Source organism: Vitis vinifera, chromosome 7 (genome assembly GCF_030704535.1).
Source record: "Vitis vinifera cultivar Pinot Noir 40024 chromosome 7, ASM3070453v1".
NCBI lineage: Eukaryota > Viridiplantae > Streptophyta > Magnoliopsida > Vitales > Vitaceae > Vitis > Vitis vinifera.
Genome location: NC_081811.1, coordinates 30,406,456 through 30,422,573, shown reverse-complemented (window position 1 = coordinate 30,422,573; position 16,118 = coordinate 30,406,456).

Sequence of the window (16,118 nt, the reverse complement as noted above, 5' to 3'; positions counted from 1 at the left end):
CAATAATATATGCACAAAATAAATAAGGAAAGAGATAAAGTTAGAGAATTCAAACTCGGGTTTATAGTGGTTCGGCACTCCCTTGCCTACGTCCACTCTCCTCAATCTCCTAACCGAGTGAGGGTTCCACTAACTTGAAGTTTCAATCAAGCTTTCAATCTTCTTACACTTGGATTCCGGCTCCAATGGGCTCTTATACAATCTCTTCAAGATTTGAACCACTTGAAGGCTTTCACACTCAGTTTACACAAAGATGAAACTCTCAACCTAGCTTAAGGATGGCTCAAGTACAAGAGAAAGCTATGATGATTTACAAGAGTGCACTAAGAGTATGCAAGTGATGGTTTGATGCACTAAGAAAGAAATGAAAGTTTTTTGATCAAGAACAGGTAGGTAGGCTTTGAATGCAATTGTTCTCCTAGTCATAAATGAAGTGGAGCTCTCAATTTATAGGTTTCTAAGCTCGGGAGTCAAAAACAGCAAAAGGCAACCTCGTCCGATCGAGCTAGGGGTCGACCGGTTCACTAGCCGTTGGAGCATTTAATGCGTGACAGGTTACCGTTGCCTCAACCGGACCTCGACCGGTACTCGACCGGACCTCGACCGGTAAAGGAATCACCTCGACCGGGAAGAGAAGGCTACTGGGAGAGAGAGAAGGTTTTTAACCTTCCTCGACCGGTCGACCGGTTCCTCAACCGGTTGACCGGTTGGCCTTAGCCTCGACCGGTTGAGCCTTTTGGCCCCGAAAACTTATCCTTTTTTATTTCTTTCTTTTCCAATACTTAGGCAAGGTCTTTAGGTGAGTTAATATGCCACTTTTGAATCAATTTGCCTAAGGTATATTTGATAAAACTCGGGTTTTATAGAAAATCAAGTTTTAAAGAATAAACCGAGTTTTCTAAGATGCATGAAAATGTATGAACATCCTAAGTGCACTCATGCTATCACCTTACATTCATTTCCTATGATCTCAAGTCTTCCAAGCGTCTCGATCTTGTATCCATTTGGTCCTTTGATGAATTTTCGAGTTTATACCTGAGATTCTTAAACATTAAACCAATTAGTTACTTAACCATGGTTTGTTATCATCAAAACCCGATTAGGAGAACCCTTGGGCTAATAGTTTCATATTTTTAAATATCTCTTTCCAACCTTTTTGGAATACTATTTTGTTGTCTTCTCATCTTTCCACTTCCTATCAAAGGAAGATTTTGCATTACAGGAAAGTTTATAATTTGAATATCCACCTTCCCTTTTTTGTAGGCTTTTTTTCTTTCAATTTATCTTCCTTATTATATATATATATATATATATATATATATATATAAAGAGGACAAGAATTTGAGAAACCCGACTTGAACTCTTTTAGAGAATCCTTTCAATTTTTGGATTCTTCAACCTTGTAAGTTTTTTTTTTGTTTTCGTTTTTTTTTTTTTTTTTTAAGGACACTCATCTTTCTTAAATGTGTGTTGACCTTCATCATTTGTAGAGATGAATTTGTTTTTAGGTAATTTTTTGTTTTAAATCACCTTAACACTTGAGGAGGAATTTTTTCTTCTTTAAATATCTAAAATAAAAAAATATGAATATTTAAAGTTTGACCCTCATGTGATCAAGTTATAGCCCTAACGTAGAGTGGTGTTGTATTTTTGGCACTTATGTGCTAAAGTCTTTACCCGTGTAGATTGGTTGGCTTGAATACATAGTGGTGTTCAAGTTATAACATTTAATTAAAATTGAAATTATATTTAACACTTAAGCAAACAAATCATGACTTTGACACTACGTGGTGTTGTACTTTTGACACTTAATGCAACTTAAGTACTAAGGTCTTCATTAATCTGAATTGGTTTGACTTGGATGCGTAGTGTTGTCCAATTTCTCAAAATTTAATTAAAAAATGGAATTACACTTAACACTTATGTAGGCAAGTCATAACCTTGATGTTGATGTTGTGTGATGTTGTACTTTTGACACTTAATGCAATTTAAGTGTTAAGGTCTTCACTCATGTGAATTTGTTTGACTTGGATGTGTAGTGATGTCCAACTTCTCAAAACTTAATTGAAATTAGAACTACATTTAACATCTATGTAGGCAAGCCATAATCTTGACGTTGCTCAGTGTTGTACTTTCGACACTTAATGTGGCTTAAGTGCTAAAATTTTCACTCATATAAATTGGTTTGACTTAGATGCGTAGTGATGTCCAACTTCTCAAAACTTAATTGAAATTGAAACTACATTTAACTGAAATTGAAACTACACTTAACACCTATATGGACAAGTTATAATCTTGACATTGCACAGTGTTGTACTTTCGACACTTGATATGACTCAAACACTAAGGTCTTCACTCTTGCGAATTGGTTTGACTTAAATGCATAATGATGTCTAACTTCTCAAAACTTAATTGAAATCAAAACTACACTTAAAATCTATTTAGGCAAGTCATAAACTTGACGCTACACAGTGTTGTACTTTCAACATTTAATTAAAATTAAACCCTCACTTGATACACTTTTTTTTTTATATGGTGGTGACTAAACTTGACTAGTTTCCCCAAGTTGCCTACGTACCCTTCAAAGAGAAGGGATCAAGTCAAACGTAGTTCAACCTTTTATTTTTTATTTTTTGCACTCTAACTTTTGCCAAGACAAAAAAAAAAAAAAAAAATTAATCTTGCAAGCATATGTCCTAACTTTTACAAATATTAAAAGAAAATTTTGATTTTGTGAATATATGTCCTTAACTTTTGCCTAAGTTTTTTCAGGTTTTCAACTTGGCAATTTTTTTTTTTTTTATACTCCAACTTTTCCTAAAACTAAAGAAAAATATAATCTTGTCAACATATGTCCTTAACTTTTGTCAAAGTCACCTTTTCAGGTTTTTAATTTAGAGGACTTTTTTTTTACACCATATGCAGTTTAAACTCATACAAGACAGGAGTGTGGTGTGACTCAAGTATAGTAACATTTTAAGAATTTGTCATTGATAGAGTCAATTTTTAATCTGTTTTTAACGACAATCTTATAAGCATCGTTAGTGTAAACTTCTTGCACCATATAAGGTCCATCTCATTTTGATGTAAATTTGCTTAAAAGAACAACAAATAACGATGATGGGTCTACAAACAACAAGAACTAGATCTCTAACATGAAAATATCGAGGACGAATCCTTTTGTTAAAGGCCTTTGAGTAGGAATGGCAACGGGGCGGGTTTGGGACGGGTCATTCTCATCCCATTCCCGCACCCGATTATACAGTTATTTCCCATCCCCGACTCAAACCTGTTTCGGGGCAGGTTGATTGGTTCCCATCCCCGTTAACAAAAAAATTAATAATCCCATCCCCGCCCCGTCCCGAATGCCATTGAGCCCTAACCCTAACTGGTGATGAACAAACCTCATACCCAAATGCACTTTCCTTTCACTGATTATGATAATATACCAAAAAATGAAAAAATAATATCAAAGTTGAAATTAACACCACAACAATCATTAATTTTAAGCCCATAGTTAACTTAAATGATTCAAAATTAGTGCAAAACACCAAAAAAAAAAAAAAATCTAAACCATTTATGAAAACTGAACCAAACGAGAACAACCGTGGATGTGAATCCCTCTTCAAGTCAATCTTTGAACCAAGACTTCATCAAATCCACTACGGTTTTCGCGTTTCTTTTGTGTCGTGCTCTCGGACAAAGATTTCAAGGTGATCCTCAATCATCTATGACTAGTTTGATGTTGCGAAAGAGGAGTTTTGGGCTCTGAGGCTAAACCAAGAACAAGATGGAATTGATTTCAGAGTATTTTAGTTGGTGTGAGGGAGGAAGAAAAAGTCGTATTGATCTTGGAGATAGGGATTCAAGCGAGGAAGAAGAAGAAGAAGAAGTGGCTGTCGGAACTAGGGCAAATGGAAAGAATGAAAGACCATTGTATCAGAGGAAGAAGAAGAAGAAGGAGGAGCAGTCGTCAGAATTAGGGCAAGAATTAGGGGAAATGGGAAATAATGAAGTATATATATAGGGAGTTTTTTGACATTTTAGTGGTAGTTGAAGGGTAATTCTGTAAATGTATATTCGGGGCGGGGCGGGGCGGGTTGGAACAAAATCCATACCCGTCCCAAACCCGATTCGGGTTTTAAAAATATTCCCATACCCGCCCTATACCCGTTTATTATATTTTAAACCCGTCCCAATAGGGGCGGGCCGGGGCGGGTTACCCGATTAGCCCAGATAATTGCCATCCCTACCTTTGAGAGACGTGCTTGATAACACTCTAAACGTTGTTGGGCTTCGAGTTGTTTCTTATCTAGCATTTCTAGCTCTTAAAGACACAACTTGAAATTATCTTCATTAGTTAGACCTTCATGTATAGTGATCCTTAATGACGATATTTGATGCTTAATGGGCAGTTCAACTTCTACATCATAAACAATAGAGTAAAGGGTTGGTTCTGTGAGCGTTCGGTATGTTATCCGATATGCCCAAAGTGTTTCTCCTACTTGTTCATGCCAATCCCTTTTTGTCTTTTCAACAATTTTCTTTAATAATTTGAAACATTATTTTGACTATAGGATACCTTTTCACTAGTAGTCATACTCAAGTCCATCAGAGTATTAAGATTTATTGTAGTTTATCTCATTTATGAGATATGACAATCAGATATTGAGATAGTGTTCTTAAACGATTATCTTAATACTAGCATCTTCTTGATGCAACCGAAAATTTTCATAGCAAAGGCCCTCATGTGTACAAGAAAGCATAGGGAAGCATGGTGGTGCTCTAAGATCTTGTAAGTAAATGACAATCTACTTATTGGGAATGATGTAGAGATATTATCATCAATTAAGATCAATTTGTCTACTCATTTTTAGATGAAAATCTAGAAAATACACAATATATTCTTGGGTTTAAGGTCTTTTGGGACTATAAGAATAGGAAAATTGTGTTGTATCATCTACACTAATAAGCATTTGTTTAAGTGCATGATGTAAGACTCCAAGAAGGGTTTGTTACCCTTTTGGGTTTGAAGTTACCATTTTCTCAGGATCAATGTCTTTAGACATCTGAGGAGAAAGATCACGTTTAGATAGTACCTTATGCCTCTACAATAGGAACTTTATGTATGCGATGATATATGCTAGACCAAATATTTATCTTTGCTTTAGGTATTGTGAGTAGATATCAACCAAATCCAAGTCTAGAACATTAAATAGTTGTCAAACATATACTCAAGTATCTTTGAAGAACGAGAGTTTATGTGTTTATGTTCCAAAGTGTTGAAATCCTTTAGAGGTATGATTTGATGGTTGGATAGATACCTTTTGTGGAGAACCTAATAGATCCCTTAACCATGACATTAACTAGGGAAGTATTTGATAGTCATAGGGATGACATAGGTTTCATATGAGTATCTGATATGTTTTGATAACATAATGCTTTAAGGGCTAATGAGAAAATGTTAGGATAAAACCCTTAAAAGCATGACCTAATGTAACATATCTAGCATACATTATTCATTTAATGATATTCGAGGTTCACTTTGATCTATTCTTAATCCATGCAGTATACTTTATGAACATTCTGACTTAGCATCTCTTGCATTGTATGTAACTTGGGTGCATTAGGAGTTGCACGAAAAATCCAAGTCATAGGTTCCTTGCAAGTAGATGATTTGTTCACAGTCTATTTGCGGACTTAGGCAATCAATTTGAAGTTATAGTGTACCACCTCCTAATTGGAGGAATGATTGGTCTTGACTATTGGGATTAGGTTCCTATGGTGAGTGCACTAGTATATATGGTTACACATTGGATATGACTGATAGTGGATCATGACATAAGGCTATCAGGTAGTCATGACTTCACTAAGCTGTTATATTGTATAGTCTCTTAACCTTGAAAGAATATTGAGTTTGTTTAGAAGTTAACAGTGGCTTTGACCCACGGGTGAGATCGTAAACTGATCATATATTCCCTACGGATTGGGTCACTATTAATGGAAGCCGGTAGCAACAGGTATCCTTATGAACTTTAAGACAGTGTGTCCCATTGGGTGATCCTAAGGACGTGTGATCATCAAATTTGTGGGTCCGTAGTAATTCCTTTAGTACAATTTGACATATGCTCTTAGAGAGCTAAAACATGTCATTTGATCACATAATATGAAGAGATATGTAACTGAAGGATTGTAGAGATAGTCTTGAAAGGTTGATAGTTTTCATCTTATTAGACTACAAACAACTAGTTCATGGGAAGACCATATACAATGTATAACAGGTTATAGACCCGAGCATTTGGTGTCTCATTATAATATACATAGGGTATTGGAGTGTGGTTAACTCTTTATAGTAAGATATTGAATAAACTTCATAATTGGATTTATATGTGAACATTTTTTAATAAATTTTATTTTGTTAGTTATACATTAAAGTGAGAGTTTGTCCCTACTCATTGCTAATATCTTAAAAGAAAATTTATTTAGATAATAATATAAAAAAATTGGAGTCTTTTTCAAATTATTTTCTATAAATTTCTTATTAAATTTTGATATGCTAATTTCTTAAATAATAATAATGATAATAATAATAATAATAAGTTTAAATTTGCAACCTTTTATTTCAGGTTATATGCACAAGTAGTGTAATGGCAAAAAAAAAAACCACCAAAAATAATTATAAAATTACCATACTTTTGGATTTTATGTAGAACTCATCTTTTTAAAAGACAAGTTCAATGTAAAAGTAAACTTGTTTTTTCAAAAGACAAATTTAATATATATAAAGTAAATTCATCTTAAAAAAAAAAATTCAATGCAAAAAGTGAACTCTCTTTTTCAAAAGACCAGTTCAATATAAAAAGTGAATTCATATTTTGAAAGATAATTTGAATATAAAAATAAAATAAGTGATAAAAAAGTATGAATTTTTATATTTATTTTTAAATAATTATAATTTTTTTTTTTTTTTAAATCCGGGGCTTAGGCCACGGCTTAACCCTGTCTCGTTTACATGCCTAGTGGAGGCAAGTTTGGCCCCCAACTTTGAGCTGTTACTGGGCTTGGGCCTAAACTCCAAGCCGCCCAACCCAAACTCACCTTTATAATCAGCTTAGAAATTCCAGCCCAAAGACCAACACACTATTGTTTTATTGTCTCCAGAAACAAATAGTATATTTCATTACAAAGCAAAAAGACCACCAAATCTTACGGGTCTTTAAAAATTCTAACTTTTTTTTTTTCTTTTGATCCCTCCACTTCTGATGGTGTTTGGCAAAATGGCAAAAAAATTAAAACTCAAGAAGTTGACTTTAATAATTTTATTTTAATTTGTTGACTTATTACCTAATTTTTATTTTAAAATATTAATATTTTTATTAAAATTAACTGAATTTTTTAACTACTAATTTAATATAAGTAAATACTAAGTAGTAAGTTGATGAAAGAGATTTTTTTTTTTTTTTTTTTAAAAAAAAAGAGCTTATAATTATGAAGGAAAGCCATGAGAAGTAGATAACTTTGAGGAATTAGAACACAAAATTATTTTGAATTCAATTTTTTTTTCTAGCTTGTTACTTTAAAGTAATTTTGACTTTCAAGCAATGATATTAAATTATTTTATCGAACATATTTAACATGTTTAATGATTTAAATGAATTCATTAAATCATATTAAATTATTGAATGGGTCAATCAAATTCCTTATACCTTTAACTTATTTAAAAATATTCTATAATTATATATCTCGTGTCAGAATAAATTAACATGATTGGATAAAAAAAAGATGGATATCTTCCTTCTACCCGAGTTCTAAAAAAAAATAGAAAAATAGAAAAAAAAATTCTTGAAATAATAATGTTGGATCACACGACAATACATAAATGATCCTACACTCACAAAAATGTTAGAGAATTAGGATACATGCATGTTGAAGATCAACAATGAGCAACATTTGTTTGGATGTGATGAAAGTTGCTCCAATTTTAGGGTTCAATGGACCCGTAGGTGAGGTGTAACCCTAGCTAGTGTTGCCTTCTTCCTAAGAACTTCACATGCTATTTGGCCATACACTTAAAAGGAAAAAAAAAAAATTATTGGGTCTGATTCACTGGAAAGAATGTGGAAGTGGGTCTGAATATTGGTTGTCACCTTTGGAATTATCCAGACTAAATCGGAAAGTTTGTCAATAATTCATGAATTATTGGATTGTATTGAGTAATGCATGCAGATTAGACTGCATTTTTCATGGAAGAATGTTGGAATTTGACTAATAATTTGGAAGGTTGTCACATGCCATGCTTGAATGCAGTCATTGCAGTAAGAAATATTGTTGGTTTAGTGTGTGCAAGCTTTTATTTTGTGGCATGTTTGGTAGGCGGGAAAATGCCAGGTGATATTAGGTTTTAGCTCTCATGTTCGAACACGATGAGGTTCAACCTGTTTAGCACTTATTATTAACTGGTGCTGAAAACAAGAGTGAAGATTAAGGTGGATTTAATTCAAACACGTATAAAGAAGTCATTAAGTCAAGAATGACTTTTTGGTAGGGGGATGCATGCCAACAAAGGAAGATGAAATAAAAGGAGAAAGCCAAAATGATAAGAAATTAGGTATTAGGGCTCCATGAGTTTGAAAGACAATTAGCTATATACATAACACGACAAATTATTAGTTGGCCTACAATAAATATGTATAAACCCTAGCTAGCTATCATGTAGAATTCAATTAATGCAACGTGAAGATGTTCTCAAATCTTGCTACAAAAAGACTTGGTTGTTGTAGAATTATTTATTTATTTATTACTTCTAGTAAATTATTAATTTGTATAGTGTGGGAATTTCAACAACAATTTTTTTTTCTTCTTATAATGGCTTTGGACAAGTTAGATCAGGGTATTTTAGGTTATGTTAGGTCTAGGAAGTGCTTCTAACTTTTTTAACACTTAAAAATTTTTATATTTCAAGTATTGAAAATGTTGAAAACATTTCTTAAAATCACTATTTTATGATGTCCAATATTGGATCGATGAGAAAGTTTTTAATGTTATATATGTATTGACTTTTCTTAACCATATAAACAAATTTTAAAGTTGTGAATGTTTAAAGTGAATGATATCCATGTTTTTACAAAATGGTATAATGATATTAGAGTCAATTCTCGACCTCTGTGTGAGGGTTTATTTGACCTCATATGAATGTTTATCTATTTGATCTTGTAATCTCGTAGGACACAATATTTGTCTATTTGACCTCACAATTTCGTGGGACACAATGAGAACGTTATGTCTGCATGGAGGGTATTTGTAATATCCCACATCAGATAAGGGAGAAAGTTATTGACACCATTTAAGTATGAACTGCTCTTAACTTTGTAAATGAATTTTAAAATCATAAAGAACATTTTGGGTTTAGAGTTAAAGCACTCTTATTTTGGTATAACTTAAAAGATATTAGTTCAATTTTAAAAAGCTCAAATAATTAAGATCTATTTGGCAAATAGTTCTTCGTTCTTTTATTACAATAATCCATAAGAAGATTTTATTTGAAAACTCAAATTTTAAAAATAATTATCTTGGCTTATTCTTCATAGAATTGTTGTATATTTATATATAATGTAAAATCATTTTTTAAAATTACTACTCAAAACATTAAATAAAAAGAAGTAAAAACACCTTAAATTTGTTTAAAAAAATAACCTATTTTCAGAACAAATTTAGAAATTTTGGTTTTTTTAATAATTAAATGATCCATATTAGTACATATAAAAGTAAAACAAAGCACCCTTAGTTTGGGGGCTTTAAAAAGAGAAAAGGCATGAACCCACTAAGTAATTTTCTATCTTTTAGTTACAAAAGAAGCATGCCACAAAGATCAAAAGCACCTTATATCACTCCCCTTGTCCTGAAAAATTGCCTTGGAGCTTGTGTGCAGCACACACCAAGGCCTTGAAAAGCTTCATAAGCAAATTCCCACTGGTTTCCTCATCCATGGTTGATTGAATTAGTAGCATATTATTATGATTTTCTTATATAATCCATAGGTGTGTGATCATGCTATAGTACCAAATTGATATGTATTAAATTATGCAATCAATAAGATCATATCATATGCACATTTATGTTACATTATCTTCTACAAAGTCTAGTTCGATGTTTATAGTTAGTCCCATTATTTTACACATTGGTCCAATTTTTCGTATCATTATCTAATGAACTAGATTTTATTATGTATTTTCAATGATTGAGATTAAGAGTTCGTTCGATACCTCTTTAATTCCTTAAACATTTTGGATCACATACCCAAAACACAAATCCCCGAAACAAAAGATTCAGAAAAATTTTCTAATCATTTTCCAAGAAAACAAAAGCAGATCCCGAATAAAATTTTTGTTTATTAATCCTTTAAAGATGGTTAGTGATGAGTGCATTATCTAAAGATGCCACAATATATAAAAGATCTCCCCTTTCTTTTTTATAAAGTTGGTCTAGGGTTTCTGTCCTCTCTAAGTGTGATAGGCTTACTTTTATGTTTTGTTTCTCAATGGTTAGCTTTAAACAATTAGCACATTGATGTCATTGTCTATTATAGATCTTGAGCTACCAAAACTTTACCTAATTCACTAACTTGTTAGATTTCTAGGGCCCCCTTGACATTTTAAATAATATATATATATATATATATATATATATATATATATATATATATATATATATATATATATATATATTCTTCAAGGGAATTTGAACCTTTTCTCACGTATAGGTGAAGAATTCCTTTATTTCCATGGTCCACAATGCTTTTTATTCAATTTTTAGTCTCCTGAAATAAATACCTAAATATTACCCGTTTCAAGCCATTTGTTAGCTCCGTCACTGATTTTTAGCATTTATAACTATAATATTTGTTATAAGTTTAATATAAATCTGTCATATAACAAACTATAGAATTACATATAGAATTAAATAAAAAATAATTTAATTCATATTTTTTATTTTTCCTTATTTGAATACATTTAAAATAAAAATAAGAGTTTACTTCTAATAAAAATAAAATATAAATTTTTTTGAAATTAATTAATTAATTTATAATTTATATTTATTTTCAAATAATTATAATTTTTAAAAATAATAATTTTTTTAAAAAAAAATATTAAAAAGAAAACTAAACTGGGTGGATGAGTATCTTAGGTTATGCTTGGTAACTGTTTTTAAAAACACTTCTAAAAAATAGTTTTTAAGAAAAGTTTTTGAAAACTATTCTTTAATATTTTGTAAAACAAAAGCCTGTTTGGAACTTGAAATGTTTTGTAATCTATTTTTAATATTTTTAAATATCTTTTAAAAATAATTTTATGATTAAAGCTTTATTTTTAATCATTATACATGTTCGTATAATTTTTTTTTTTAAAACTCTAAAAAAAAAGTGAAAACAATCGAAAATAACTAAAAGATGTTATTTGAAATCATAAAATAGTTGTCATAATAGGAAAAAGATTGAGATAAAGGTAACTCATCTTGAATTCACCCATTGATTTGGGCAGGCCCATACTTGATTTGGGCCTAATCCATGGGCTAAGGCCGACCTACAAAACTTAACTCAGGCCCGCAATGCTGGTCCATGCGAATACCGACAGCATTTTCTCCACCTCTTCATTTTTATCAAAGAGTTTCATAAATTATCCAAACATAAATTATGATATTTTCTTTTATAAAAAAAAATTGAAAAAAATCTTATATCTAAAATATATATACATGTATATATCATTGTCAAAGTTATTCGGTAGATATTCTAGAAAAACCAAAAAAAAAAAAGAAGAAGAAACAATGGAGATAACCTTATTGCATTTGGAATGATAGGAAGATGCAAAGGGGTGATGAAGTAAGAGCAATAAATGTTTGATTCCAAAATTCGAAAGGTGAATTTGGCATTATGCATGGGATGATGACTCCAAGACTCCAAGGCACCCATGTGATGTGGAGTCATGATGACTATGTCCAATCCATACATGATGTATATGTTAAGTATTAACAATCACACATAGCTTTCACTTTTATTCTTATTGTCATCATGATGTACACCACTTGGGGGTCCATCACAAGAAACTAAACAACTCATTCACATCTACACTTTCACCCCCACAACATTATCTTATCCCCGTCACACGTATTTTGCCTAGTTATAGACGGAGGGTGGTGTCTTAATATTTATTATTCAATAAATTAAATTGATTTTAAGTTAAATTATATTTAAGTTGTTAATTTAAAATTTATTATTTAATTTTTATTTTTAAGTATTAAGATTGTTTAATAAAATTAATATAAAACATATTTTAATCATCAAATTAATATATTTATCCTTATAAATTATAATTATGGCAAATGGGGTTAAGTAAAAGTGAAGGTGGTAGAGTAGTAAAGTTAAGTAATTAAGACAAATGAAGGTAAAAAAGTAAAATAAAGATGTGGACTTAAGAATAAGTTAATTAATTTTACTTATTACTTAAAGTTGTTTTTTACTTAACTGATACTATTAAATTATTTTACCAAACATTCTTAATGAATTAAATTAAGTTAAAATTATTTGAGTTATTAAGGTGATTTATCAAACACCCATGAAGTAAGACTTTTTTGCTAAATATAAAACAATCTTTGTTTTTAAAAATAGTAATTATTTATTTATTTATTTAGAAATGGGTTAATATGAGGTACTTAAGAAAAAAATTATTGAAAGGTATTTTTGTCCATAAAAATATATATATATATATATATATATATTTCATGTGATAAAAAAAATGGGTTATTTTCTCATTCAATCAAATATTTTTATATTATATATGAAAGAAATTATCCCTACTTGGGGAGCTCTAGGATGAAAGAAACAATGAGACAGTATTTTTAAAAGAAAATAATAACTATTAAAACTATTTTTGGTTGCTTCAACAATTCATTTATGTAATCATTCCTAAACAAAAATAAAAATAATTAACAATTAAATTTATTTATATTGGTGTGATAGGAAGATGCAAAGGTCTTCTCATTACTTTGATTCCCAAGATGAATTTGGCATTTATACAAGAAAGACCCTATTTTGGATTAGTAATTGAGAAGTTAAAATCATTTTTTTAAGCCTACTTATTTGGGTTATGACTTAAGGCCTCTTTGGATGGATTTTTTAAAAGCTAACTTTTTTTTTAGTTCAATAAGAATATTCATATTTGTTTGACTAATTTTATTAAGAGTTTATAATTTTAAAAATAATTTAATATGAAAGTTAGAAAAATGTTACTTTTTATAAATGCTCTATTTTAACTTATATAAACAAAAGTACTAAAAAAAATTATTTTTTTTGTAAAAAAAATGTTTTAACTTATATAAAAATCCATTTCATACTTAACAAATTTTTTACAATACAATTACTCTTTCATAAATCATGGCAATGATTTTGATTTCAAATTCTAGCGGAAGCAAAAAATAAATAAATAAATAACTATCTCAAATGAAACAAAATTACTATTTTTTATAGAATTTTTATTTTTTAACTTATGTATGAAATTATTTCATATTTTTTCAAACTTTTATGATATTAATATCGTCTCTCGTAATTGTTTGTGTTTCGACTTGTTCAAATTTCTATCAATTAAAATTTAAAAGAACAAAACACTTTTAATGAAAGAAATTGTCCTTAATTGGAGAGGTGTGGGATGAAAAATCAAAATTTGAAAAGAAAATTGAGAGAAAAAAAATATAAAGAAAGAAAAAATAAATAAAATTTATAATTTGAGTTATCTATGTAAAAAAGTTGAGGAATACACCTTCATGATTTTTTCCCTTTTATTTAAAGAAAATGGAGAGTAAAATTTTATAGCATTCTCCCCTCTTCCTCTTTGCATTTTTTTCCTCTACTTTTTCCCTAGCATTCAAATATTAAAAAAAAAAAAAAATCATTTTTCCTTAATTTTTGTTCTCTTTTTCTTAATACTTTCCCCTTACCAATCATAACTTTTAGTGCTTATGCTTCCTCATAAGCAAATACCCAATGGCTTCTCATTCATGGTTCAATCAATTAATTGTATATTATTATTCTCATATAATTACACATACCCAAAACACAATTCCCTAAAACAAATGATTCAGAAAAATTTTCACATCATTTTCCCGGGAAACAAAAAGAAGATTCCCAATAAGATTTTTGTCTAATTGTTTAAAGATGATTAGTGATAAAAGTGTATTATTTAAAGAGGCAACTTTAGATAGCTCTACTTTTTGCTTTTTGATAAAGTTGGTATAGGATGCCTCTAAACCCTCTTATCATCTGGTTTAAGCTTGCAAAAAAGTAACAAATCATCCCTTTTTGTATGCCTAGTTAGGTTTCTAGGATCAAGTTTGTTTGATCCCCATTTGTTGGAGTAAATTTAAGCTTTTTTTTTTCATGAATTTAAAAAAAAAAAAATCCAATCTCAGGGTCAATTTGATACCATTGTAACTTTTTAATAAAAAATCAATTTTTATATGCTTGCTAGTTTGTCTAGTGGGTCTTTCCATATATATATATATATATTATGAAAAATGCTAATAGAATGACTTGATATTTGAGTATAATTTATGATTGAAATTATTATTTTTTTAAAAAAAATTTGAGAGTTAAATTGAAAAAAATAAATGATGATTTTTATAATTTATTTAAAAATTAAATTCTTAGAATCATTTGGTCGCTCTTATAATTCTAAATGGATGGAAAAAGGAAGAAGGAAAAATCTATCAAATTTTATTAGAGTTGGCAGAAGTGGAAGATGCGGAGGTCTCATCAAGTATTAAAGAGACGTGTTTGATTCCCAAAGGTGAATTTGGCTCTATATAGACTCCAAGACAAGAGTTGTCAAATATGTGGGTGGGTTGATAAAACGATTACATTCCTTTCTCACTTCCCTTCCTATTATCATTATCATGTAGACCACTTGGGAGGCCAAGAACAAAACAACAAGACTCCATCCCCATCTCCTTATTTTCACCTTCTTTTCATTGGTTTTTTCATCATCTATTTATTTTTATTAATAATAATAATAATAATAACCTGCCCTGCCCTTAATGGGGACGAGTTTGAAATTTAAATCAACGAGGTAAACATTGGGTTTGAGATTTTTTTTAACACCCGGGGCAAGTTCAAGGAACATTTGAGTATTGTCTTCTCCAACCCTGTCTCCGTCCTCGATTATATACAAAATTAATTTAATTTAAATTTTTTATTTTCATATTCTTAATATATAATAATAATTTTAAATAAAATAAATTATAAAAATTATAATATTTTAATTTATAAAATATATTTATTTTAATGTAATTAAATTTTTTTTAAAATAATTTCAAAATAAAAATAAAAAAATTTCAAAAAAAAGTTAAACGAGATGCTATATGAAATTTGCATACCCACCCCTACTTCGTTTAATTTTCTTAATTGGATGAAGATGATAATTATTTTAAATAAACGAGACAAGGTTGGAATGGGCGCAACCCGTCCTAAACTTATCACATTGTCATCTTTATGTATAATGATATGACTATTATCATTTTGTTTGTATCATAATAGAATAAAATTAAATGAGCAATTAAATAGGTGTTATGAGAGAGTGATTCTCTTCATTACTGAAAATTATACTTAAATAAAAAAAAAGTCGAAAGCTTAGGAAAATAAAATTAGATAATTTAATATTTGGGTTATTTGATTAAAATAAAATTAACCCTCTATTTTTTTTTGTCTTATTTTGATAAAAATATCATTATTTTTTTCCTTATAAAAATAACTCTTTATTTTAAAACATTCATGTAAATACTTAAAATAGTTAAGGACATTTATGTCCAAAATAAGTTACTCTTCAATTAAAAACACAAAAAGGATTAATTTTACAAATATGAGATTATTTCATCAATTTTAATAGACTAATTTTTAATTTTCTAATCAGAATTAAATAATCTATTCACACACACTATGATAATCGATAACAATAAAGCAATGTCCTGCTTCTACCCCACGTGGCAAACACGTGAGAAACGGGATTGGTCAAATGAATTCAAGTATCTAACCTAAAAAACCATATGATATAATTAAATTACAGGCATTGAAGTAA